This window comes from Triticum aestivum, chromosome 1A (genome assembly GCF_018294505.1).
Source record: "Triticum aestivum cultivar Chinese Spring chromosome 1A, IWGSC CS RefSeq v2.1, whole genome shotgun sequence".
Taxonomy (NCBI): Eukaryota; Viridiplantae; Streptophyta; class Magnoliopsida; order Poales; family Poaceae; genus Triticum; species Triticum aestivum.
In genome coordinates this window covers 182,409,879-182,437,699 of record NC_057794.1, presented here as the reverse complement: position 1 = coordinate 182,437,699, position 27,821 = coordinate 182,409,879, and positions in this window count along the sequence as shown.

The following is a 27,821-nucleotide window of genomic DNA, read 5'->3' as shown; positions in this document are numbered from 1 at the left end:
CGAGCAGATGGATGATATGAGATAGTGGAGTGAAGTTTGATCAGCCGCATGACCCATGGGGCATAGAACTTCAAGCCAAACAGATCAGAGCCTAATGCAGCAAGTTGGCGAATGAAGAAGTCCTGTGCATTGAAGCATTTTCCATGAAGAATATAGAAGACCAAAGTCTTCATTGCACCTTCAAGCTTGGCATGTGGAGAGTGTCCTTTGATTGGCCAGAGAGTTCGCCTTATGATGTGATAAATGGTCTTGGCAGATACTCAAGGTCTTCAACGAAGAACTCCGTGGGATAAGCAGCATCTTGGGGCAATGGCTTCATCATACTGAGCATCTGACTCATATTAGGTTCAGTCTTTTGAAAGATGCTCTCAATAGCTTCACTATGAAGCTGACAGCCATGCTCGTAGAGATCGCCAGGAGTGGGCAAACCAGTGAGCTCAATGATGTCAAAGGCTTTGGCATCGTGATGAACGTTTCCTGTCATCCACTCCAGGACCCAAGTCTTCGGATCTCTGCTATACCCGCAGATGTGAAGTGTGGCATAGAATTGGAGTAGCAACTCTTCATTCTAATGCTCTTGGTCAGTGACGAATGGCAGCAATCCAACTTCTTTGAAGCAATCCAGAGCTTCTTCTAGACAGGGCAGACCAACTATAGCTTCAATCTCAAGGCGCTTGTGGGGGAAGATGCGACCTTGATTGTATAGAATGCAGGAGTAATAGCTTCGCTGCGGATAGCTCCAGAACCGATCAGATGATATCCTTTCCCTTGAGTAGGGGTTCCTGGAGCTATTGAAGAATGTGTTGTCTGCTCTGAAGCCATTGATATTGAAGGAGCCAGGTGCTGATGCAGGACCTGGGAACCTTGGCAATCTTGGGATTGGCTTCTGTACCTGAGGCCTGTGCTCAACATGATAGTCGAACTGGGGACCGACAACAGACTCAGGAACAGAAGTGGCGGGATCAGTGGCTTCGCTGACTTCTGGTGCTTTTGTTGGTGAGGGCTCCACATTAGCTTCAGCCATGACAGCGTCAGTGGCTTCACTGGTGTTGGTGGTGGCAGCCGGATTGTCTTCAGCAGAGACTTGAGGCCTTGGACCTTTGCGAAGCCTGCGCAACGCGGGTGACGCCTGTGGAGTTGCTATTGGCTGGGCCTCAAAGTCTTCTTCCTCTTGTGCGCAATCTGCCCATGAAGCATCCTGTGCAATTGGCGTCAGTGGACGACCAATGCTAATGAGTTCGCTGTTCTCGAGCTGAGGAAGGACTGCACCATCTTCTACATGGTCACATTGACCAATGTCTTCAGCAGCGATGGGATCAGCTGCTGGAAAGTCTTCAGCTTCATGAGCCTCTGTGAAAGCAGGCTCATGGATTGTCAGTTGGCGTTCAGCGTCAGGACGAACCATGGAAATGGGTTCAACTATCAAAGGCTCTGTGGGAGCAGCCCGATCTTTCTTGGTCTTCCTCTTCTTCTTGGAGGGGGCAATAGGAGAGGCTTCAGGATGTTTCCTCTTCCTGGCTTCAGCCTCAGCAGTCCTCGTCTTCTTGAGCTCTGAAGCGGTTGGCCGGCTTTTTGGCTTCGAGCCAGTCATTCTAGTTGGGAAGACAATGGGATCTGCTTCCTGCCTAGGTGCGTCAGGTTCAACCGTAGTGGGCTTCTTCATCTTCTTTGCGGCCATCCTGGGATCGATGCCAGGATGCCCAAGGGCCTTGCGCTTCTCAGCATCATTGTAGGCTTGCACACATCTGTCAGCCAGAACCTTCATGCGCTCACGCGAACCCTGAGCTTCTGCACGTTTCTTGAGAAAGGCTTCCTTGAGCTCGTGCAGCATAATCTTGAAGTTCTTCACTTCTTGCACGCTGAGCTTGGCCATATGCTTCTTGAACTGTGCCTTTTCAAAGTCAATCTTCTGGTTCAGTTCAACAATCCGCTGGGCGATAGCTAGTTCTAAAGCAATGGCGCCATGGAAGGCGACACTGAGGCCAATGGGTAGCTGCGGATCTTCGAAGCTGATGTTTGGCGTGTCAAACCATTCATCAATGAAGTTGTGGATGATTGTCACATCAAAGAGAGGCAGATCATTGAAGATTTCTGCTTCTTCTTTGCTCTTGATGAGTTGCTCAAGAGCGTCACCCGCAAGATCTTCATCACTTGACAGATCAATGACATCATTGCGTAGAATGACAGCAGCTGTTAGCTCTTGGCCGGTGTGTGGCAGAGGCATGTTGACCTTCTGGGGCTTGGAGATGCGTGATAAATCTTCGGACTGCACACTGTCTTCAGGAGGTGCAGTTGCCAGTGGCTTCGCCCGTGAGATTTTTGGTGAAGGGCAGGCTTTGAAGCTTTAGGCTTCTTCAACTTCTTTGGCTTCGGCGCTGTAGGCGCTTCATCTGATTCAGCGTCAGCTGCAGGCTCATTCACTGCAGTCCCTTGAACCAAGATATGGGTGATGAGGCCTTCAAGGTTGTAGAAAGGACCGATGACATTGGGTTCTGCATCTCGTGTGCCATCAGCCCTTGGAGCTGAGGGACCAGGGTTGAAGTCTAGTCCCAATGTCTTCTTGTTTTGCTTCGCTGAGTTCTGGGCAAACTGGAAGTTGCTCTTGAACAGAATGTCGTCACGACACCATAGTAGTGACGATGGGTGTGCATCAATAGGCTGTGGCCCACGGACCATGCAGGGATAGAAGCCTTGTTCAATGGCTTCATCTCTGGACCTGGGTTGAAGATTCTTGTATAGGATGTCTCCCCACTGTCTCTTGATGGCATTTTTCTCAGCATATTCCTGGGTTACAAATCGGTATTTGAACCATTGTTCTGCCAAATATCTTCGAATCCATTGGATTCGGGTCTTGCGCTGATTGTAATCCTCTTCAGGATCTGTCTTGTACAGTTCTGAGAGGTCATCTGGCAGATCTCTAGATGTTTCTCCATGACGCTTTCTGCCACCCTTCCTTGCCTATTTCTCTGAAGCCATGAACTTTAAACTGAAAGGCTTCAACACGTTCAAAGGCTTCAAAGGTTTTCGCTTGCTGGACAAACAGGAACTGGCTTCGGGAGAATTTATGTGATGCTGTAAGAATTCTGCAAATGAATGCAGACTATGAGAACCAAAGGATTCTCCCACGGACATGTACCTGTGACAGCATTAAGGTGCGAGGGAAGGGGAAGAGGTCATATGCATTCTCAGAAGATTTTGAAGATAAATCAGTTTAGAAGACATTGACCTCATCGTGCAAAGACATTCACTCATAGATAAGGAGTTGGTTCCAGATTTGTACGAATCCAGAGATCAGTACAAGTGAGGAATCTAACTACTTTGTGAAGCATAAGTGAATATACTAGGCATGTTATGAGATGCAGTATGAGAGAGATCTAACTTGTGTGAATAGAAACTGCTTGTGGTAGAAAGTGACAAAGCCATAGGATCAACAATGCTGTAAAAAGGAAGTTTTATTTACCACACTAGGAACTGCTAGACGGAGTGGAAGATGAGGCCGAGCAGTTCGATCTTCCGTGCCCTAACTTGGCGACGGAGGACACCTATGGTGACGGCGGAGAGGACGATGTTCGCGGTCGGCGTGAAGACGGCGTCGGAGAGGTTGCGGCAGCGAAGCGCTTCCTCGCTGGCGTCGTCGAGGGCTAGCGGTGGCGCTAGGGTTCGTGCGAGAGTGGAAGAAGAGATAATGACTGCCGTGAAGTGTGTATTTATAGGTACAGGGGTGGCACTGCGTTATTACACAGGTGCCCCTGGCGATTCGCATCTGAGGAACACGTGGCCATTATGCGAAATTTTGGGGTTTGTTCCACGTCCCACGCACGCCTGGATTGTCGGGTGGTCGTTCCTACTTCTTCGGGTTTCATGTGGAGGAATGAACATTGAAAACGGACTTAATGGTTGTCTCTGTATCTTCTGCTGACAAGGAAGCAGAGAAGACATTCGACAGTTTCAATAGAATGCATATGATTTGGAGAGATAGAATTTGAGATAGAAAGCATAGAGAGGTTAGGGTCCGATCACATTCACTTAGTTCAAAAGATTCAACAAGAAGACATAGCTATAAGTGAATGCTGTAGAGGACATAACACTAGTATATATATATATAATCAACATAGTGAAGATAATCATGAAGACATGTTGAGAATGAAGCCAAACCAAATGGGAAGACATAGCAAGGTAACGCCATGAGTGAAACACTTCAAATAGAACATTTGGTGGTGGCGTTACCCACCGTGTAGGAAGTATTAGACCCAGACACGGCGCACAATTATCGTGGCGCTCCGAAGTCAAATTCCACATTAATGTATTCACACTTAGAATGTATGTCTTCATTGATTGAAGATATACTTACTTCGTGTGTTGCACATCTAAGTCATCAATATGCATAAGGGTTAGGATGTGTGCCTGATCACAGGACATTTGAGGATTCCAGGATATTTAGCTCACACCGTAACTTGCAAAATCTCTTCTCATCCAAAGGCTTGGTGAATATATCTGCCAATTGCTCTTCAGTGTTGACGTGTATGATATCAATATCTTCCTTCACAACATGATCTCTGAGAAAGTGATGACGAATTTCAATGTGCTTTGTCTTCGAGTGCTGAACTGGGTTGTTGGCAATCTTGATGGCGCTTTCGTTGTTGCAGTAGAGTGGCACTTGCTTCAGATGAATGCCATAGTCTTTGAGCGTTTGCTTCATCCACAGAAGCTGAGCGCAGCAAGATCCAACAACAATGTATTCAGATTCAGCAGTGGAGAGAGATACACAGTTCTGCTTCTTTGAAGACCAACATACAAGTGATCGTCCCAGAAAGTGACATGTGCCTGATGTAGACTTGCGATCAACTTTGTCACCAGCATAATCAGCATCCGAGAATCCAACCAGATCAAACTCTGAGCCCTTTGGATACCATAATCCTAGAGTTGGGGTGTGAGCCAAATATCGAAGAATTCGCTTCACAGCTAAGTGATGCGACTCCTTTGGTGCCGCTTGAAATCGAGCACACATGGAAACACTAAGCATAATATCTGGCCTAGATGCACATAGATAAAGTAAAGAACCAATCATGGAGCGGTATACCTTTTGATTGAACTCTTTACCATTGTCGTCAGGACCAAGATGATGATTGGCTGGCATTGGCGTCGTGAAGCCTTTGCAGTCTTGCATACCGAACTTCTTCAGGCAATCTTTGAGATACTTCTCTTGAGATATGAAGATGCCGTTGCGTTGCTGTCGTATTTGAAGACCGAGAAAGAACTTCAGCTCTCCCATCATAGATATTTGATATTGCTCTTGCATCATATATCCAAACTCTTCACTGTACTTCTGATTGGTGCAGCCGAAGATAATGTCATCCACATATATTTGGCACACAAACAGTTCACCATCATATGTCTTCGTGAAGAGAGTGGGGTCGAGAGAACCAGGTATGAAGCCTTTGCTCTTCAGGAAGTATTTGAGTGTGTCATACCAGGCCTGAGGGGCTTGTTTGAGGCCACACAGTGCCTTGTTGAGCTTGTATACCATGTCAGGATGTTTTGGATCTTCAAAGCCAGGAGGTTGTGCAACATACACTTCTTCTTCAATCTTGCCATTGAGGAAGGCACTCTTCACATCCATTTGATAAAGAAGTATGTTGTAATGATTTGCATAGGCCAGTAGTATGCGTATGGCTTCAATCTAGCCACATGAGCAAATGTTTCATCGAAGTCAATGCCTTCCACTTGAGTATATCCTTGAGCAACGAGACGAGCTTTGTTTATGACAACTTGACCATGCTCATCTTGCTTGTTGCGGTATATCCATTTGGTGCCTATTATGTTGTGCTTTCGAGGATCGGGACGCTTGACCAGTTCCCATACATTATTCAGATCAAACTGTTGAAGCTCGTCTTGCATAGCTTGAATCCATTCAGGTTCCATGAAGGCTTCTTCAACTTTCTTGGGTTCTGTTATTGAGACGAATGCGAAGTGCCCATAGAAATTTGCTAGCTGAGTTGCCCTTGAACAAGTGAGTGGACCGGGTGCATTGATGCTATCAATTATTCTTTCAATCTGCACTTCATTGGCAATGCGAGGATGTACAGGGCGAAGATTTTGCTCTTGCTGATCATTGTCGTTGTTAGAAGGAATGTCTTCAGGCTGAGCATTGTCTTCATGTTGATCAGGTGCTGAGATGATAAGTTCTTCTTCAGGATGAGCTTCAGAAGGTATAATTTCTCCAGTTCCCATTAGCTTGATTGATTCACTGGATGGAACTTCATCTAGCACATTTGGCAGTTGCACTCTTTGTGAACCGTTGGTCTCATCGAACCGCACATCCACTGTTTCAACCACTTTGTAATGAAAGAGATTGAAGACTCTGTAGGAGTGCGAATCCTTTCCATATCCAAGCATAAAACCCTCATGTGCTTTTGGTGCAAACTTTGAGGTGTGATGTGGGTCCTTGATCCAGCACCTGGCGCCAAATACTCTGAAGTAACTGACATTTGGCTTCTTTCCAGTAAGGAGCTCATAAGATGTCTTGTTCAGAAGCTTGTGAAGATAAACACGATTGATTGTATGGCATGTAGTATCAATGGCTTCAGGCCAGAATTTTCTTGGAGTCTTGTATTCATCTAGCATCGTTCTGGCCATCTCAATGAGTGTTCTGTTCTTGCGTTCGATGACCGCATTCTGCTGTGGCATGTACGGGGCTGAGAATTCATGTGTGATGCCCAAGGTATCAAGATATGTATCAAGGCTAGTGTTCTTGAATTCAGTGGCATTGTCACTTCTGATATGCTTTATCTTGGCGCCATAGTTGTTCATTGCTCGATTGGCGAAGCATCTGAAGACATCCTGCACTTCAGTCTTGTAAAGGATTATGTGCACCCAAGTATATCTAGAATAATCATCAACAATGACAAAGCCATAGAGACAAGCAGTAGTAGTAAGAGTTGAGTAATGAGTGGGACCGAAAAGATCCATGTGAAGCAGTTCGAAGGGTCGAGTAGTGGTCATGATTGTCTTCGAGGGATGTTTGGCCCTCGTCATCTTTCCTGCCTCATAGGCACCGCATAAGTGATCTTTCTTGAACTTGACGCCCTCGATGCCTATGACATGCTTCTTCTTTGCCAGGGTGTGGAGGTTCCTCATGCCAGCATGCCCAAGCCTCCGATGCCAGAGCCAGCATTCTGAAGCTTTTGCTAGAAGACATACGGCAAGCTGTGGTCCTGCTGAGAAATCTACCACGTACAAATCATCTTTTCGATACCCTTCAAATACTAGAGACTTGTCAGATTCCATTAGAACAAGGCAACGATATTTTCCAAATATTACGATCATGTTTAAATCACAAAGCATCGAGACAGACATTAAGTTGAAGCCAAGGGATTCAACAAGCATGACTTTATCCATGTGTTGATCCCTTGAGATTGCAACTCTACCTAGACCCAATACCTTACTTTTACCAGTGTCAGCAAATGTGATGTGGCTCTTGTCAGATGGACATAAGGTTGAGTCCATAAGAAGGCTTCTTTTGCCAGTCATGTGATTTGTACACCCACTATCAATAATCCATTCTGAAGACGCTGGTGTCGTACCCTACAGTGCAGTTAGGGGGATAGGCTTCACGAAGAGCATTGTGAAGCAAAAACATTTGACGAACCAGTGGGTTATGAAAGCTTAGATCCAGATTAGGACTAATAGGGAGAGTGGCAAGCGATTCAGGAACGAAGTACATAGTAAGACCATCCGGGCATTTGATCTTGCGCCCTACAAGATGTTTAAGGTCCCCAGCAATAGCGTCGGACGATTTTGGTTTTCTGCTGGAGACCTTTCACTGCAAAAGAGAGTTAAGCTTTCTTAGCCACCCACATCTTCAAGGGTGGCTTAGAAGCAATAAGTCTAAGTGCAGCATCTGAGAACTTTGGCTTTGGAGCCCTAGCAAACAGTCTTGCAGGCAGACAATAGTACTCATAAGAATAAGCAGAATAGTTCTTGGTCTTATGAACATGGCGGTTTGATGAACCGCTCTCATATTCGTATGCCTGAGTATGGTTTCCCTGCAAAACATTTGTGTTAGTGCGACTCAGGTGAGTCCTCTGTCTGTATGAAGCCTTTGGACCGTATGAAGCCTTTGGTTTGAGGTTTGTCTTCTTCACGTGAGGTGTCATGATGACATTCACAGGAAGATTCTCCAAACACCTTTTCAGAACCCAGATCTTCTTCATAGGCGGTCCATTCCTGCAGTTAGTACCAATGTACCTGGCAAACACTTCACCATTCTGATTCTTAAACAGTTTATAGTTTGCATCAAGGGATTCATCAATGATAATGGGGTTAGCACAAGTGAATCTAGATAGATTGGATGGATCTGCTGAAGGTTCCTTTGCAGCCACCCACGTGGTTTTGGGGTACTGCTCAGGTTTCCAGTAAGAGCCATCAGCATTCATTTTCCTTACGAACCCAACACCCTCTTTCCTCGGGTTTCGGTTCGGAATCTGCTTTTTGAGGACATCACATAGTGTCTGATGCCCTTTAGGACTTTTGTACATCCTTGTTTCAAGCAATGTCTTCAACCTAGCATTCTCATCAGCAATAGCAGTGGTATCCTCAGCAGAGGGGTTAGTTACCACATCAACAGTTGAAGATATTGCAACAGTAGTAGCAGTAGAACATTCAGCAATAGAAGTAGCATTATCATGCTTAATGCATTTAAGACATGGTGGTTCAAATCCTTCCTGAGCGGAACTAATCTGTTTGGTGCGAAGTGACTCGTTTTCCTTTTGAAGATCTTCATGAGCCGCTCTCAATTTCTCAAGATCTTACTTCCTTTGAAGATAATCATAGGAAAGCTTTTCATGAGTTGTTGAGAGAGTTTCATGACGACTTTTAAGTTCCACATACTTAACGTGAAGATTTTTTATGTCTTCAATTAAGGATTCAGATCGAGTCATTTCAGCACCTAACAGATCATCGCTTCTGTCTAACAGTTTTTGAATATGTTCCATAGCTTTCTGTTGTTCAGTTGCAATTTTAGCAAGTGTTTTGTAGCTGGGTTTTGAACCACAATCAGAGTCATCCTCACTAGATGTTTGATAGTGAGTAGTGCATGTGTTTACCTTGGCACCGCGTGCCATGAAGCAGTAGGTAGAAGCGGAGTAGTCCTTGTCATTTGCATCGGTGTCGGTGATGAAGTCATTGCCTTCAGTGTTGAAGATGGACTTGGCAATGTATGCTATAGCCAGACTTGTGACGCCTGAATCAGACTCCTCCTCAGACTCCACCTCCGCCTCCTCAGAAGCGGACTCCTCCTATGAATCCATTTCCTTGCCAACAAACGCACGTGCCTTGCCAGATGAGCTCTTCTTGTGTGATGAAGACTTTGAGGAAGACTTGTAAGAAGACTTTGAGTATTTCTTCTTCTTCTTGTCGTCAGAGTCATATTCCTTGCTCTTCTTCTTCTTGTTGTTCTCATTGTCCCACTGTGGACACTCAGAGATGAAGTGGCCAGGTTTCTTGCACTTGTGACATGTTTTCTTCTTGTAGTCATGAGCAGAAGCTTCATCATTCCTTGAGCTTGATCGGGAAGACTTTCTGAAGCCTTTCTTCTTGGTGAATTTTTGGAACTTCTTGACAAGCATAGCAAGTTACCTTCCAATGTCTTCAGGATCATCAGAACTGCTGTCAGATTCTTCTTCAGATGAGGAGACAGCTTTTGCCTTCAAGGCACGAGTTCGCCCATAGTTTGGACCGTAGATATCTCTTTTCTCAGAAAGCTGAAACTCATGTGTGTTGAGCCTCTCAAGTATGTCAGACGGCTCGAGTGTCTTGAAATCAGGACGTTCTTGAATCATCAGGGCTAGGGTGGCAAATGAACTGTCAAGTGATCTCAGTAGTATCTTGACGACTTCATGTTTGGTGATCTCAGTAGCGTCGAGGGCTTGAAGCTCATTTGTGATGTCAGTGAGTTGGTCAAATGTGAGATGGACATTCTCATTGTCATTTCGCTTGAAGCGGTTGAAGAGGTTGCGAAGGACACTGATTCTCTGATATCTCTGGGTTGAGACGCCTTCATTGACCTTGGAGAGCCAGTCCTAGACCAGCTTAGATGTTTCCAAAGCACTCACACGGCCATACTGTCCTTTGGTTAGATGACCACAGATGATATTCTTGGCAGTAGAGTCCAGTTGAACGAACTTCTTGACATCAGCAGCATTGACACCTTCTCCATCCTTGGGAATGCCATTCATGACGACATACCATAGGTCGACGCCAATGGCTTCAAGATGCATGCGCATCTTATTCTTCCAGTAGGGATATTCAGTTCCATCAAAGACGGGGCACGCATCGGAGACTTTAATTATCCCTGCAGTTGACATAGCTAAAACTCCAGGTGGTTAAACCGAATCACACAGAACAAGGGAGCACCTTGCTCTGATACCAATTGAAAGTGCGTTATATCGACTAGAGGGGGGTGAATAGGCGATTTTTATGAAAGTCTTGAAAACGTGGAAGTTATGAAGACAAACGATAGAAATAAACCTATTACCCTGCAGCGGAAGGTAGACTACACTAGGCAAGCCATAGTCAAGTATTCAATATAGTGAAAGCACAATGACTAATAGCAGCAATGTAGTAAGGATCAAGTAGGAAGATATTGTGAAGCCACACAGAACACGCAGTCACTCAGTGAAGACAAAAGATAGTTCGAACATACAATGACTTCACAAGGAGTAACAGTAAGTAAAGGGAAGGGAAGATGAAACCAGTGACTCGCTGAAGACAATGATTTGTTGGACCAGTTCCAGTTGCTGTGACAACTGTACGTCTGGTTAGGGCGGCTAGGTATTTAAACCTTAGGACACACAGTCCCGGACACCCAGTCCTGAACACACAGCTCAGGACACCCAGTCCTCCCCGTATTCCCCTTGAGCTAAGGTCACACAGACCTCGCCCAATCACTCTGGTAAGTCTTCAAGGTAGACTCCCAAACCTTCACAGACTTTGTTCACCGGCAATCCACAATGTCTCTTGGATGCTCAGAACGCGACGCCTAACCGGCTGGAGGATGCACAGTCCTCAAGTGTAATAAGTCTTCAGATCACACAGACAAGAAGACTTAAGTGATGCCTAATTCTCTTTGGCTCTGGGTGGTTAGGGCTTTATCCTCGCAAGGAATTCTCTCTCAAAGGCTTCGAGGTGGGTTGCTCTCAAACGAGAAAAGCCGTACTCTCAATCTGAGCAGCCAACCATTTATGGTTGTAGGGGGTGGGCTATTTATAGCGACTTGGCAACCCGACCTGATTTTTCCGAAATGACCTTGAGTCACTAAGGAACTGATACGTGTTCCAACGGTCAGATTTCAAACTCACACGACAACTTTACTTGGGCTACAAGCAAAGCTGACTTGTCCGATTCTGGACAAGATTCGCTCTCATAGTCTTCACTCGAAGACATAGGTTTTGTTTAAGCATCACTTCAGTCATTCTGATTGGTTCTCTTGGACCCCACTTAACAGTACGGTGGTTCCTATGACTCAACACAGAAGAAAAAGAACTACGAAAGATCTAAGTCTTCGAGCTCCATAGGCTTCATGTGGTGTCTTCTCTTGTCACAGTCTTCAATGTGAATATCTTCATATACCACCTTTGACTTCAATGTCTTCATACATTTTAGGGGTCATCTCTGGTAGGAAAACCGAATCAATGAGGGACTTCTACCTGTGTTATCCTGCAATTCTCACAAACACATTAGTCCCTCAACTAGGTTTGTCGCCAATACTCCAAAACCAACTAGGGGTGGCACTAGATGCACTTACAGGTGCATCCAAACCCCGTGATATGATACGCTCTATCACACATAAGCCTTATTATATCTTCCTCAAAACAGCCACCATACCTACCTATTATGGCCCTTCCATAGCCATTCCGAGATATATTGCCATGCAACTTCCATCACTTCCGTTTGATGACTTGAGCATTCATTGTCATATTGCTTTGCACAATCATATATCTGACATAGTAGTTGTGGCTCAGCTACCATTCATCATTTTCCATACATGTTACTTTAGATCATTGCACATCCTGGGTACATGCTAGAGACATTCATATAGAGTCATATTTTGTCATAGGTATCGAGTTGTAATTTTTATTTCTTTTGAGTTATAAGTAAATAGAAGTATGATGATCATCATTAATCATTTTTAGAGCAATGCCCCAGTGAGGAAAGGATGATGGAGACTATGATTCCCCCACAAGTTGGGATGAGACTCTGGACAATGAGAGAAAAATAAAAATAAAAAGAAAAGAAAGAAAAGAAAGAAAAAGAAAGAAAAAATAAACAAAGAGAAAAGGGGCATTGTTTGTATTCTTTACCACACTTGTGCTTCAAAGTAGCACCATGTTTTTCATATGGAGAGTATCCTATGTTGTGACTTTCATATACTAGTGGGAATTTTTCATTATAGGATTAGATGCACAGCCACTTAGTTTTCATATTGAGCTTTCATACACTTTATAGCTCTTAGTGCATCCGTTGCATGGCAATACCTACTCCTCGCATTGATATCGATTGATGGGCACCTCCATAGCCCGTTGGTTAGCCGCATCAGTGTGAGACTTTCTTACTTTTTGTCTTCTTTATATTTACCCCTATCATCATACTCTATTCCACCTGTAGTGCTATATCCATGGCTTGCGCTCATGTATTGTGTCAGAGTTGAAAAATTTGAAGCATGTTAAAAAGTATGAACCAATTGCTCAGCTTGTCATCGGGGTTGTGCATGATAAATACTTTGTGCTAAGAAGATAGAGCATGAAAAGACTATATGATTTTGTAGGGATAGCTTTCCTTAGCGTTCATATTTTGAAAGACATGATTGTTTGTTGGGATGCCTGAGTATTGATGTCTTTATGTCAAATTATAGACTATTGCTTTGAATCACTTATGTCTTAATATTCATGCCATGATTAGATATATGATCAAGTTTATGCCAGGTAGCATTCCACATCAAAAATTATCTTTTTTATCATTTACCTGCTGCTTGGGGATGCTGATACGTCTCCATCATATCTATAATTTTTGATTGTTTCATGCCAATATTATACAAGTTTTACATACTTTTGGCAACTTTATATGATTTATTAGACTAACCTATTGATCCAGTGCCAAGTGCCAGTTCCTGTTTTCTGCATGTTTTTTGTATCGCAGAGTATCCATATCAAACGAAGTCCAAATGCAATAAAATTTCATGGAGTATTATTTTAGAATGTATGTGATTTTTGGGAGTTGGAATCACCGCAAATGGAGGCCTACATAGGGCACAAGACACTAGGGCGTGCCATAGGCCCCTGCCGCGCAGTGGTAGGTTATGCCCACCTCGTACGTCAGTTGGACCTCTACTTCGGGTGCAAGGAAGCTTATATCCGGAAAAAATCTTGTTAAAATCTCAGCGCAATCGGAGTTACGGATCTCCAGGAATATAAGAAATGGTTTTTGGCAAGATCTAGGGAGCACGAAACAGAAGAGAACAAAGAGGGAGATCCAATATTGGAGGGGCTCCCTCCTCTCCATGGCCATGGAGACCAAGGACCAGAGGGGAAACCCTCCTCCCTTCTAGGGGGAGGCCAAGGAAGAAGAAGGAGGGGGGATCTCTCCCCTTCGCTTCCGGTGGTGCCGGAGTGCCGCCGGGGCAACGATCTAAATCAAAAATCTTGCAACTGTCAAAACCAACTCTCTCCCCCTCTATGCAGCGGTGTAACACATGTTCTCCCTGCTGTAATCTCTACTTAAACATGGTGCTCAACTCCATATATTATTTCCCAATGATCTATGGTTATCCTATGATGTTTGAGTAGATCCGTTTTGTCCTTTGGGTTAATTGTGATCTTGGTTGGTATGATTGTATATTTTATTTATGGTGTTGTCCTACTGTGCCCTCCGTTCTCGCGTAAACGTGAGGGGCCCCCACTATAGGGTTTTGCAATAAGTTCATGGTTCGCTTACGGTGGGTTGGGAGAGCGATAGAAACTTAAACCCGAGTAGGTGGGGTGTGACGTATGGGAATAAAGAGGACTTGATACTTAATGCTATGGTTGGGTTTCACGACCTTAATGATCTTTAGTAGTTGTGGATGCTTGCTAGAGTTCCAATCATAAGTGCATATGATCCAAGTAGAGAAAGTATGTTAGCTCATGCTTCTCCCTCATATAAAGTTGCAAGAATGAATACCAGTACTTGTTATCGATTGCCTAGGGACAAGTGACTTTCTTATTACAAAAGCTTTCCATTGTTATTACCTTGCAATTTATCCGTAGTTTTATTCTCACAAAGTACGCGTAGTTTTATCCCTGCAAAATAGTTTCATACATGTTTCCTGTAAAGCAAACGTCAAGCGTGCTTAGAGTTGTATCGATGGTCGATAGAACTTGAGGGAATAGTTGTTCTACCTTTAGCTCCATGTTGGGTTCGACACTCTTATTTATCAAAACAGGCTACAAACGATCCCCTATACTTGTGGGATAACCGGCCCATGCTGCCCGCTTCTGACGGTGTTGGGCGGCGTGTGGGCCGCCAGGTGTGGAGTGGATATCTTCTTGGGAATACGATACTGCCTAGGCAGGCCAGCAGCCCAATGCACGATTTTAGCCCTCGGATTGTCAGCCATGGGGACGACGGGACGTTGGCGGACCGACTGTAAGAGGTGAGGCTCTAACGCACCCCTACCTACCGCACCAAATGTCGGATTTCGGGTTTCACAGACCCTTGAGAGGTTCGAACTCTGCGGTGCGTGCGAAGAACTTGTCCTCCCCAGTCAGACAAATCGCTAATCTCACGGCCTAGCTCGACAAACCGAATGGAAAGGAGACACGGCAGTTTACCCAGGTTCAGGCCAACTTGCGATGTAAAACCCTACTCCTGCTTTGTGGTGGATTGGCCACGATAGGCTGAGGATGAACTAGTACAGTGGAGAACAACGTCAGGAGGAGGGGTGTTCTTGGGTGAGCCAATCAAGGTCGAATCGATCCCCCTCTATGGCGGTGGCTAGGTCCTATTTATAGTGGCCTTGGTCCTCTTCCCAAATGAAGGCGGGAAGAGATCCCACAATACCCAAATTCAAAGGGAGACAACTAGTACATGTCATCCTGACAAAAGTGGTCTTCGCCTGCAAAAGCCTGTGGTCATGACACCGTGGTGGGCTTGATGATGACCTCCGTCTTGCCGTCCTGGCAGTCTTGTTCTTGTTCTACCGGAATGGAAACCTTTGGCTGATTCCTCACGACTCCGCGCATGTGCCTGCCTCCTTAGCACTAAAGAGGAAACTAGTACACTGCGCCGGCTGGCGGCCGCCCGGCCTTGGTCGTCATGGCTCACGTTATCTGAACCTCGCGAGGTGAGGCTTGCATAGGAATCTCCGCTCCTCGGGAGCCAGCCTGGGGAGGCTACTCCTCGTGGAGGTCTTGGTGTCGTCCGCCTCGTGAGGCTTGGCCCCCGTGAGGGTCTTGATTTGATTGCTGCTGAAGCTGGGCCGTACCAGGCCATCGACGGGGCCACACCGTAGGCCACAGGCAGGCAAGTCTGGATACCCCCGTTCCTGGAACCCCGGCATATATTAATTAGAGGCACATATTAGGTTTTATATTTGTTTACGTGTATGGCCCACGACCTTCCAACTATACGCGTCTTTCCCTCCGGTCGCACTTTGTACCGTTACATACTACTAGTATTACGTGTGGTCTCCGACCTAGAAGTGGAAGAAGTGGAGACACTTTACCATGTTGTTCATGTCCCACTCCTTTCGCTGATGTGCAAGGCATCTAGCACGTGTCGTGTTTGACACTCCTTCGTCGTAAGGGTTGAAACGCTAGCTTTCATCAAAACTAAAAAATAAATATAAATTAGGAGTGATACTATACCATGCGGTTTCGTTGCTCCTCGATATCGGGAAGAATACTTTCGTTCGCCGACATGTGGGACGTCGAGCATCCTTGTCCACTTGCCATGCACATAGAACTCCAAGGGAGAGTCAGCCCGGTCATCTCGCCGCAGTAATAATGACTAATGAGCCGTCAAATCACAGGCCCAACCTTTCCCACTATAAAGTTGCTCGGACAAAGGAACCACCATGACTTTGTTGAATTCCACTTCCTGAAGAAAACTACTGTACCAGCAATACTACTAGCAATAGTAATATTGTACTCCAGTGGAGGGCTCCTTTGGTTCATAGGATAGGAATTTTATAGGAATATGAAAATCATAGGAAGTGAGATGACATGCATCTCAATTCCTATAGAGAAAGAGATGCCATTTGATGCATATGATAGGAATTTTCCCATTGAGTCTAGGCTAATGTACTGGTAATTTTCTCTAAAAACTAAAGTAGTAACTAGTACGGGTACATGCTCATAATTAATTAAACAAACGTACGGGCGACACAGACACATACACACTAACTACTAGTACTACTACTTCTCACATGTTGGCCAGACACCGCCGTTCTCCTTCTCGGCTTTGTCGGCGACACCCCACAATGCTTGGATCTCCGCCGAGCTCTCCTCAGCAGCGCGTGCGTCTTCTTCTTTCTTGCGGTGGCAGGACTCTTTTTTCTTGTGTGCTTTCTGCTTTTTCCGCTCCCTCTGTGCGGCTTTGGCCGCCTCTTTCTCTACCGCCCATTCGACCTTGGCAGCTTCAATGTCCGCCCACGTAGGTGTGAGGTCGTGAGCGGCGATGAATTCGGCACAGCGGGATGCCATCGCTTCCCTACCATTTCGTGTGCGGTCATGGGCGGCGAGGAACTTTGCGAAACAGGATGCCATCGCTTCCTTACTAGTTAGTGTGTGGCGCAGTGGCATGAACGATGCTTGGTGAGAGCTCCGGGGCAGAGTGGCCGGACAACCGTATAGTGCATTGCTTTGTCAAGAGCTCAAGGGCAGACGACGAAGGAAATTTGGATTCCCCTTCAATCCTAGTCTTTTAGTACCGCACACGGTTACTTTTCGTTGCCTGTGGAAACTATGTGCATTGAACCTATTGTGGGTTGTTTTCTGATTAGCCGCCACCCCAGCCACATGGATCACGCGCGTGCACCGTGATCGAATGGCATTCCACGTCCCTATCATCCCACCCGTGTAGCTGTAGCTGGGATTTGATGTTTCTGCACCTCCATCCTAGTTGATGCATGTAACTATAAATAATATCACTAGAAACTATGTTTACTAGTAAGGTACACATGCATTGCATGCATGAGATTTGGCAACCAAATTATGAATAAATACCACACTATAGCATGTAAGCTTTGAATCATATATGCATGATGTAGACGTTTGTTTAATTCTTATAGTTCATCTCACTCAAAATCAATAGTTCTTGCAAAAAAGTTAATCTATTTTAATATTCATGGAATTTTGTCGTGTAAAACATAAAGTAAAAACAAATAATGGCAATTCATCTACAAAATGAACATAATGGCCTAAATATGGTAAACGAACCCGGAGAAGTGCCAAATTTGAATGCAGTGCTTTGTAGGGTGTATGTTGATCATAGAAATAAAAAGTGAACTGCCACATTAATTGAGTACTTTTGCAAACTACAAAAACAATATACCACCACGTCAGCGTCTGACTACCCTGGCCCACTAAAACCCCTTCCATCGCTAGCATGTGGTTCCAGCCTGAAACGGTCACCATCACTCCAGAATGTCAATGCCGGATTCCCACCCGACGTGACCTCTCACTGGCGCCGGCATTGCAGCAACGTGATGGCCAACAAAGCGCCACCAACGCGGCATCCCGGTGCAAGCGACTGCTCCGCGTTAATGACACCACGGCCATCCGTCCGTCCGCCACCCACATTAATGACACGCGGCTGCCGACGAACGTATTTTGGTGCCAACCATCCGCTCGTGTGCCGCGGCTCATTGCCATTCGCCTGCTATATTAACTTCAGCCCCAGCCACAAAGACCCACATTCATTCTCCTTCGGTCCCTTCCTTCTGTCGGCACCACTCCAACCTTGGCCCCCTCGCATTCCAAAGCTCTCTTGGATGTACTGTCGTAGGAGCAGATGAAGGAAATCGCCGGCTCCGCTCCGGGCGCGCTCCATAGCTCTCTTGGACGTACTATCGCAGGAGCTGATGAAGGACATCGTCGGCTCCCGTCTGCCGCCACGACCACAAAGCCGGCAGCGAGGAAGAGTAGTACATGGTAGGTCATCGCCACTCTGGTCCCAGGAAGGCCACTGCTCCTCCACTCAGTCGATGCCAAGCTTGGTGGGGTAAACATCGGCGGCCGATTAGCCGCTTGACAGTGACATGGAGGCAGAAATCTTCAGAACCTTGTGCTCCGGAGGAGGAGGTATCGAGGCAGAGCTGGACAAAGCCGAGGCGGATGAGGAGGAGGCCAAGGAAATAGCCGAAGCGTCAGTTCTCGGGGCTCATGGATGGAAATGGTGGTCGGGCTCCGGCGATCGTTTAGATTAGGTTTACAGTAGGTTTTAGTATGGTTTGTGCGAAATATGTAATGAATTTCGTCTAGTTTATAGGAAAAGTTTTCAAAATGTAATGAATTTCATCCGGTTAATTTGAAATTTGCTTAGTTTGCATGAATTTCATCCAGTTAGTTCATATAGTTCTCGAAAGGTATGCGGGCAACATTGGATGGCATCCTCTGGCATCGCTTGGACAGATGCCGGTGTAAATTTGTGGGTCAGTGCTGGAGATGACCTAACTATCATGCTATAATAACTAAAAGTGCTCCATTATTTCGCAGGGGACCGTTATCCCTTGATCAAAATAAGATCCGCCTTGTTTCGCACTCCTCCCACGAAAGACTAGAGACACTTTCTTACATAAAAATGGAGCAAGTGGACGGCACTGTATCACGTCATATCACTCAAACCCACTAGGCCAAACTAGCCCGAATAACGCACGGAAAAGCCCCGCCCTCGTCATTTTGTTCTCAATTTCTATTGATCGATCGCACGAAATTGTTACACTTTGCAAATTCAAAAGGAAAAGGCGGGACACTTAAAGCACATCTTTCGCGTTCGCGTCGCACCCCTAACAGTCCGTCTCGCACACGCTCACCAAAGGGGACACACGTTGTCTTGCATTTTAACTGACATGTGGGACTGCAATTGAATAAACCGTCGATAGTTGAAATCTAATCGCTCGGCAGGCGTCGACTGAGAAGAGAGAGACGGGGAGGGAGAAGAGATCGCTCCCCTCCACCCACAGACTCCAAGAAATATGGTGATAACATGAGGTGGGCCATGTGGGAGTCCGGACCACTTCCCTGGCCCACCAGAAAACCCCTCCCGTGCGCGCTCTCCCCAGGCGCCAGCTGCCCGCATTCATAGCAAGTACAATACTAGGCTATAAGCCCACTTATGTGGAGGAGAGAGACATTGAAAAGTGAAGGAGTGGGCTCTGCAAGAGCCCGTCTCTACACCTGCTCCTAGGTATAAAAAACAATTGTGTCTAAAAAGAAGGTAAAAAACATTTGGGAGGAAATAGAAAGAGAGGAAGTGATAAAAAGTTGTAACCTTATGGCCAACCTTATAGTCAACACTATGGTACATGAGGAAGGAGTGAGTTGTGCACATGTCAAGTTCACTGGGCTGGCGTGTTTCACACTCCTCCGTTGTAACAGCGGAGACAATAGCTTTCATAAAAAAATGAACAATGAATACTCCTTGCTCGTCCTCGATATCAGAAAGAATACTTTCATTCGCCGACACGTGGGAGGTCGACCATCCTGGTCCACTTGCCATGCACAAAATTATATTGTAGTGCACCAGACAGTACTATAGGGGAGAGTCACCCCGATCGTAGAGCAGGCCCAACCTTTCCCACTATAAGTTGGTCGGACAAAGGAACCATCATGGCTTCATTGAATTAGCTTCTTTAAGAAAACTTACTGTACCCGCAATACTGCTACCACACACGAAGAATGGATGGCACTGTAGCACGTGATATCACTGAAACCCACTAGGCCAAACTAGCCCGCCTAGGATATGTATGTCTCTGTATTGCTATGATATTGCGTTCTCAAAAAATATCCTTTGTAAATCTAATGATAGAAAGAAATGGAGGGTCTTTCTCTCTCTAGATCTCTCTCCATCCCACAACCCCTCTAGCACATGTACACACTCTTTGTAGCCACTTTGAGAGTACGACTTCACTACACATTCACGCTTGCAAAAAAATACACATTCATGCATGTTACAAGTACGTGCCAATTTTGCTGGCTATAAATGTGAATGTATCCGTGAACAAACTCTTTGAGTTTGATGTGAATTAATGTACAATTGTGGACTATTGTCCGATTGATCACTAAGCCTACAATTTAAGGAGCTTGGGCTATTGGCCGCTCGACCACAGATCAGACCTATAAGCGTATCACGAGCTCATCAGCCCCAACGATTCTCTTTGGTGAGTGTTTGCATGTACTATAGCTCGCACAGTAGCTAGCATACTAACACCAAGAATCATCAAACAAGCCCTGCTGATGTGATAAACATTTCAAACTTACATCTAAGCATGCCATATATTACATCAAAAGATGGTGAGGATACATCTGTTTCCATAACTAGGAGAGGGTTCGCATGATTCATTGTCAAACAAAAGTAGCAAGTACCGCCCACACAAGACAGTGCACTAGCCCTAAGATGGTTTGATAACATGCATCGTTCTGGTAATTAAAGACAATGCAAACTACCTTGAAGGATTAGGGCGACCAACTATCTTTTGTCATCGGTCTCTCGGGCAATGTCCATAGAACAGACAACTACATGGGAATCGATCTCTGGGGCGATGTCCATAGGATAGACCGTGACATCGGAATCGATCTCTGGGGCGATGTCCACAGGATGGACAGCGGGATGGGAATCAATCTCCAGGGTGATGTCCACAGGAGGGATCGCGACATCGAAAACGATCTTTGTGGCGATGTCCACAGGACGGACCGCGACATCAGAATTATCAAGGACATCGAACGGTACCTACACAACCCTAACATATTAGCAATCACATTGCAAATAATCAAAAACCACAACTATGGTAAGCCATTTTTTTACCTTGTGCAGCGCACGGGGGGATCCCATCACTCCAGGGGCTATCTCCTCGATGGGGGCCATCGGCTTGCCAGGGAAATACTGCTTCTCAACGGAGACTATCTCCTCAAACTCGACCTTGAGCCTTTCATAGGTAGCTATTAGAGTTTCTAGGTAGGCATGGTGGGGCCCTTGCTATTCTTCTAGCTTTCTTTGAGGACTTCATCCACCAACATTATCAACTCTTTGGCTAGTGCTTGTTTCTTGGAGTTCTTCGTCTCCATGGGTTGGCCCGCCAACATGTCCAACTCGATGGTCAGTACTCGTTTCCTGGAGATTTCTGTCCTGAGTGGGTGTCCGCTGGCAACTCTTTGCCAAGTGCTCCAGGATCCATCAATAAACTGCCAAACAAAAAGCAATCGAAAGGAAACCTCAATTGCAATGAAAATGGGAAAGAATTGGCAGTGACAATCGGTCGGTGCTTCACAAAAAGAAGATTCTTGGATGGAAATATAGTTGCATCACTGTCTAGCCCACCTTTCCTTCGTTGGTACAGAAGAAAAAGGGCATAAGTGAATAGCCTGGAGTGAGGTTTTCTTCAAGATAGGGGAGAAAGGGCTTCAATGACCGTTCTAGTGAAATGATGGTTGCTTTGTCCAGTCCAACTTCAAGGCCACTTTGCCACTACTGGTAAAGGTGTGGGTCTTGTGATATGACGGGTCATGATGGCCACACCGGGGTGACTAGTGAGTCTCGACTGCAACACCTTGTTGTGATTTGGTGGATGGCACACGGGCCCCGATGCTTGATGTCCCGCATGTAATAGAGTGGCTAGTCATATAGTAGTTTGGACAATAGACGAGGAGCTCCGTCCTAGTTTTTTGGTCCCTATGATAATCTGTGCCAAATTTGGACTATAAATTTAACTAACCAAATGTTAATGCATGTCACAAAAAATTACATCATTGAAAACTATGTTCAAATACGAATCCAAGAATATAATTTTTGTTAACATGCACTAACATTTTGTCAGTTAAATCTTTGGTCAAAATTTAGCACAAATTACAAAGGGGCCTAGTAAAGATTGTACTCTCAAATTTTGTTTTGAGGATACTCCCACATAGAAATATAAATAATAATGCATGTTGGTGCAGCCCACATTTTCGATAATTTTAGCCATGGGCTTGTTCACAATTTTTACGAGGCGGTGGTTGTTCACTTAATGGAGGGTCTTGTACCACACTTGAATGGTACAAAGTGCGACCTGACACAACGTTAGGGCTAGAATAAAAGCTAATAGTTTGCGAGCAATGAACCCTCGATAGTTCAGCTTGTTATCCTCATGGGTCGGTTATTCATGAAAAAAGGCAATCATCAATTTATTAAGGATCTTAACGAACCAGCTAACAAGTTTCACACTAAGTTCGTTAGTAACAACACAACACATGTCTCATCTTACGTGGATTTTATTTTAACGAGCTTCGAACGAACCGAGCCGAGCAACTCGTTAATCCACCCATGTACATCACTTGGAATAAGCGGGTAGCTATCTCAAAGAACAATCAACAACTCAAAAAAATGGCGACCTAGCACATACAAAGTTTTAAACGATTGTTTTGATGGAGTGAAAAAAAGAAAACTACCCAACTATACGTATATATATATAGGCATGAGCCTCCGCGCTTGCTTTCTAGGGTTGCTCTATTCACACACTCTCATCCTCTCCAAATCTAAACAAGATAGCGGTGGTAACACTATCTTTCTATCCTCGCTGCTGGTTATAGATCTGGACGTATCCCCCTCCGCCGGTGAAGGGGAGGAGGGGCAGCATTTAGGCCGTCGTTGATAACGAGGGAGAAAACTCACTACCGGCTGCACCGTTATCTTTGGTCGAGCGTCGGCGCAGGAGGTCCTCCGATCCTTTCGTCGCTGCCCTAGTGTGGGCGGACCCGGTCTCCCGCTGCCCACCTATCCACACCCCGATGACCTTCAGGTATATCTTCCTTCGATACCGGCCTAGCTCTACTACCCTAGCTCGCTACAATGCTGCAAGTGCATCATTTTCTACCTCTCAGCCCCCCTCGTAGCTAGGATCGATCGGATGGTCCAACGTCACCTAATTTTTTTTTCTATTGTTAGAGGTAAAGCTACTCCATGGAGTCAAATCTTATACTTGGTTCAAACAAGAAATAAAGGGGGGATTTAGTATGTACATCGGACTTGGTACAAATAGGAAAGAAAGGGGGTGAAAGTAGTATAGACTGGTCATCCAAACAATCTTTTGGTCGGAAAGGGAAATATAGGGGAAACACTGTACACAGTGGTACGATCAGGACTAGATTTTTTATCCACACATATGAATAGGTGCTAGAGTGAACAAAAAAGGGACCAACCCAGATATGTTTCTTGGACGTTTGTTTCTCGGGGCAACAAACTCTGAATCATCACTTTATGCCCCAATTTAGGTACAAGGTGCTGGACTGTTGGTGCACCCACTGCCCCATGCCCTTATAGCAAATATTTAGTTGTTCTTAATTTAATGCCCCTGGTAAAATGAAGCCATGCCACTGTTATAAGCCATGACAAGTTTAACCAGTTGTTTTTGCCATTAATTGTTCGAGACTCTCACTATTTCCTTTGTAGATTTTTGTGCAAACATGGATATCCATGTAACGACCCGACCCAAAATCGGTCAAGTCTCTGTGTAGCTATACCATCCCAAGATCATGCTGGCACACACAGTACATTGATGAAAACATTGAAAGTTCAATCACACCCGAATTTATTACACGGTTCTCATATCGAGTCTTTATTACATCATAATAAATTCGGCCGAAGGGCAACTCATGAGAAATAAACTAAATAAGCTACGAAAGCGTAGACGAATAGCAAGTCCATCTGACTCCATAGGGCAATCGCCAAGCGTAGATCGTAGCCTCACTCCTGGTCGGAAAACTCCTCTGCAACATGAGACGTTGCAGCCGTGTAGGTCAGCATTTAGAATATGCCGGCAAGTCATAGAGAGAACAACAATAATAAAGCTAACACTATATGCAATTTGGCTGTGGGGCTCTAAGTTTTATGTTTTTGTGAAAAAGCCAGTTTTTCCCTACAATAAAGGACTTGCTTACAATTACTACAAAATGTTGGTAGTTATCGAGATGGTTCCGCCAACCAATGTCTCATTCCCAATTATTAATTAACCCCTCAATTAATTTATTTGTTCGGTGTTGAGATTTCCGAAATACTCTAGTTTCCAGAGGCTCATTTGTCCGTAACCGGGGACACGGCTAATCGATTAGGTTGTTACTCTGCAGAGGCTTGTGCACTTTACCCGCAAGAATCGTTTCCTCCTTTATGTCCTCGCACTGCCTGGTGTTTGAAGACGGGATGAATGAAACAGGGTCTTTCGTAGAGTTTCTCTAAGCACTACCGGCACCCATGCATGTCCAACCGTTCTTCTACATCTGTTGGCACCGTCCGTCCAGAGTCACGCCTAAGGTCAACCCAGCCAGAGCCCATAATGGCTTGCGGCTGCACATGAAAGATTCCGTTCAAGGGGTATCCATCCGTCTCTTCATGGCTGGGTGAAGCTTTCCGCAAGATGTCATGGCGCTTCTCCATGCATCCCGCCCATCCGCTGGTTTCTCCAGGGTGCCCATCAACCGTCCTCCACCCAGTAGTGAATTAGAAGTCCATCTTGATCTTGAAGTCATGGGGTTGTCATCATCTTGACTCTCACATCTCCCTTATGAATCTCTCAACCAACCCCATCTACGAGCATAGGAAGGTAAACTACATCGTCCCGGGCAATAGTAGAAAGGGGAATTGGGTTCATCCTACCTCATGATACTACTCAAGACATAACTTCAAATTCTCCTACTGCATGCATGGTGGGGAGGGATAATTCTAATGCAACAAAAATCATAGGTATTGTAAAACATGATCAAATGACTTGCCTGGCTGACGGTCTTCAAACGCTAGTGACTCGAGATAGCAAGCTTCACACTCCGGAAATTCTATTGAGTCAAACAATAGCACAAATAAGTATTTCACTAATAACATATCAACAAGCTAAAGGAAAACACACAAGCACTCAAACCAAAATCAAAGAAAACTCGAGGAAAACAAAATCAAGGTTTTCATCACATCAAGCAACAACAAAGAAATAGTTTTAACCTACTAACACTTTTCTTAATAGATCCAAAACAATGGTTTTGCTAACTAACATAAAGGAAAACAGCATCCAAACTATGTGCAAAAAGAATCAAATCAATATCTAATATAGAACTCCTGTTATACCTAAAACAAAACTAATAAGAAAATAAAATAAAACTTTTTATTTTGCTGTAAATAAATGTTCACCCTCTGTAACTACAGAAACTAATCTAAAATAAAATATAGCAGGGGTAAATTAAAATTCTATAATAACTAGAACAACAGGAAGTGGCAGCAAGCTAAATAAAACTAGAAAGCTTGATTTGACTAAAACTAATTTCTAATATAGTCTACAAATACCCAAGAAGTTCCTACTGCTAGGCTAGGTCAAAACTAAGCAGTGGCAAAAAGAATCACCTAAAAATAATAATCCTGGCTCAATTTATAGCAGAATTACTAATCTGACTAAAACTAATGTAAAACTATTTTTATAAACTTAAACATGGCCGAATCTAATTTCTACAAAGGCTACAAGAAATTTGTAAACTAATAAAAAAAGAATCAACTAAAAATAATAAATAACCTAAAAGATACAGATTTTACAAGAACAGAACTATTCTATTTTAAAAACAGAAACAAAGAATAAAACTAAAACAACTAGGGCGCTAACGGGCCGAAACAGTGAGCGCTCTAAAATTATCTAACGCGCGGGCGATCAATAGGTCACTGTGTCCATGGGCTAACAAAAAAACCCGATCGGTTTGGTCTAACTAAACCTAGTAACTAAACCGAAAACAAACCATGAAATAAAACCGGTCTAATAAAAAAACCTACCCATTCGCTAACTCTAATCTACACCATAGGTTGCCGATCGAACGGTGGGTTGGGGTCCGGCGGCTTACGGTGGCGGTCGACGGCGAGGAGGGCTCGAGCATTGGTGGCGGTGGAGTTCCGGTGGTCCGGTGCGGCGGTGGCGAGGTCGGGGTGATGCGGCGGAGCAAGGCGGAGGCGGTGGTGGAGTGGTTGGAGCTCGGGGATGGCGCGGACGTTGAGGCGTGGCGAAAACAGAGCCCAGTGGTCTGCAGCTCCGGCGACGGGCGGTGATGCTCAAGGCGGCGGCTGCGGCGATCCCTGGATGGAGAGAGGATGTCAGGGAGGTGCGCCCGGTTGAGGGGTTTCGGCTGAGAAGATTTGAGGGCAGGGGGATCCTCACCGGAGTCGGAACAGACGGCGGACTGCGGCGGTCGACGACGAGATCCAAAGGAGGAGGGCGTGAGCTACGGTGGGTTTTGGGCTAGGGTTTTAGGGCGATTCGAAAGAGGAGGGGTAGGGCTATTTATAAGACATCAACTTGGAGCAGGGGGTGACTCAGGATCGTGATCCCGAGGAATCCGGACGCGGCGGCGGCGTCGAACGCGCTCTGGCGCGGCATAGCATGGCGAGGGGGAAAGAGATGAGGTGGGGCTAGCGCGTCGGTGAGAGAGAGGGGGACGGGTTCGGTCGGGCGCTGAGGTAGGCCGGCTCGGGTGTGGGCTGGGCCGGTTGGCCTGGCTCGCGCCTGGGTCTTTCCCTTTTTTTTGAATAAAGGCAGAGAGAAAAAGTTAAACTAAGAGAAAACTCTAATATTTTTATATAGGACATATATATATATATCAAAATTCTCAGGGGAATTAATCCTACAACATGGACATTTTTCCAGAGGCAAAACACAAACTAAAAAAAACATTTTCTGCAACTCCAAATAAAAATTCAAATTTGAATTCAAACCTTTTGGCAATATTTTCTTCTGACATTTTTCTTCGGAGTGTCATGTTTACTCCTCTCATACTTCTACTCAAGTATTTGTCAGGGATAACTTTCAATTGCCAAGGTGAATCCAAATCAAACAACAACTCAATGCCTCTGGAAAAAAATATATCCAAATGCCACACAATTGAAACAAAATGCATAGATGCTTAACTAATATTTGTAAAACATTCCAAATTGAAAATTTGGGATGTTACAAACCTACCCACCTTAAGATGAATCTCGCCCTCGAGATTGGGGTTGGCTAGCAAATAGGTGTGGGTGGTCCCAGCGGAGATCTTCTTCTCGTTCCCAGGTGGCTTCCTCCTCAGAATGGTGGCTCCACAGAACCTTGCAAAACTTGATGATCTTGCTACAGGTAACTCTATTCGCAGTCTCGAGAATTTTGACGGGTTTCTCCTCATAAGTCAGATCACTATCCAGCCGTATGGCCTCTAGGGGCACTGTGTCTCTCAAAGTAATATCGGCCATCTCGGCATGGCATTTCTTCAGCTGGGATATGTGAAAGACATCATGAACTCCTGACAATCCTTATGGCAATTCCAGCTTATATGCAACTTCTCCTCTGTGTTCGAGGATTTTGTAGGGGCCAATGAACCTGGGTGCTAATTTTCCTTTAACCCCAAATCTCTTGATTCCACGAAGTGGGGACACACAGAGATATGCTCAGTCTCCAACTTCATACGTTATCTCCTTGCGTTTACTGTCGGCATAACTCTTCTGTCTCGACTGGGCTATCTTGAGTCTATCTCGAATCAGCTTGACTTTCTCTTTGGAGTCTCTGATAAGATCGGGACCAAAAAGTTTTCGGTCTCCAACACCAT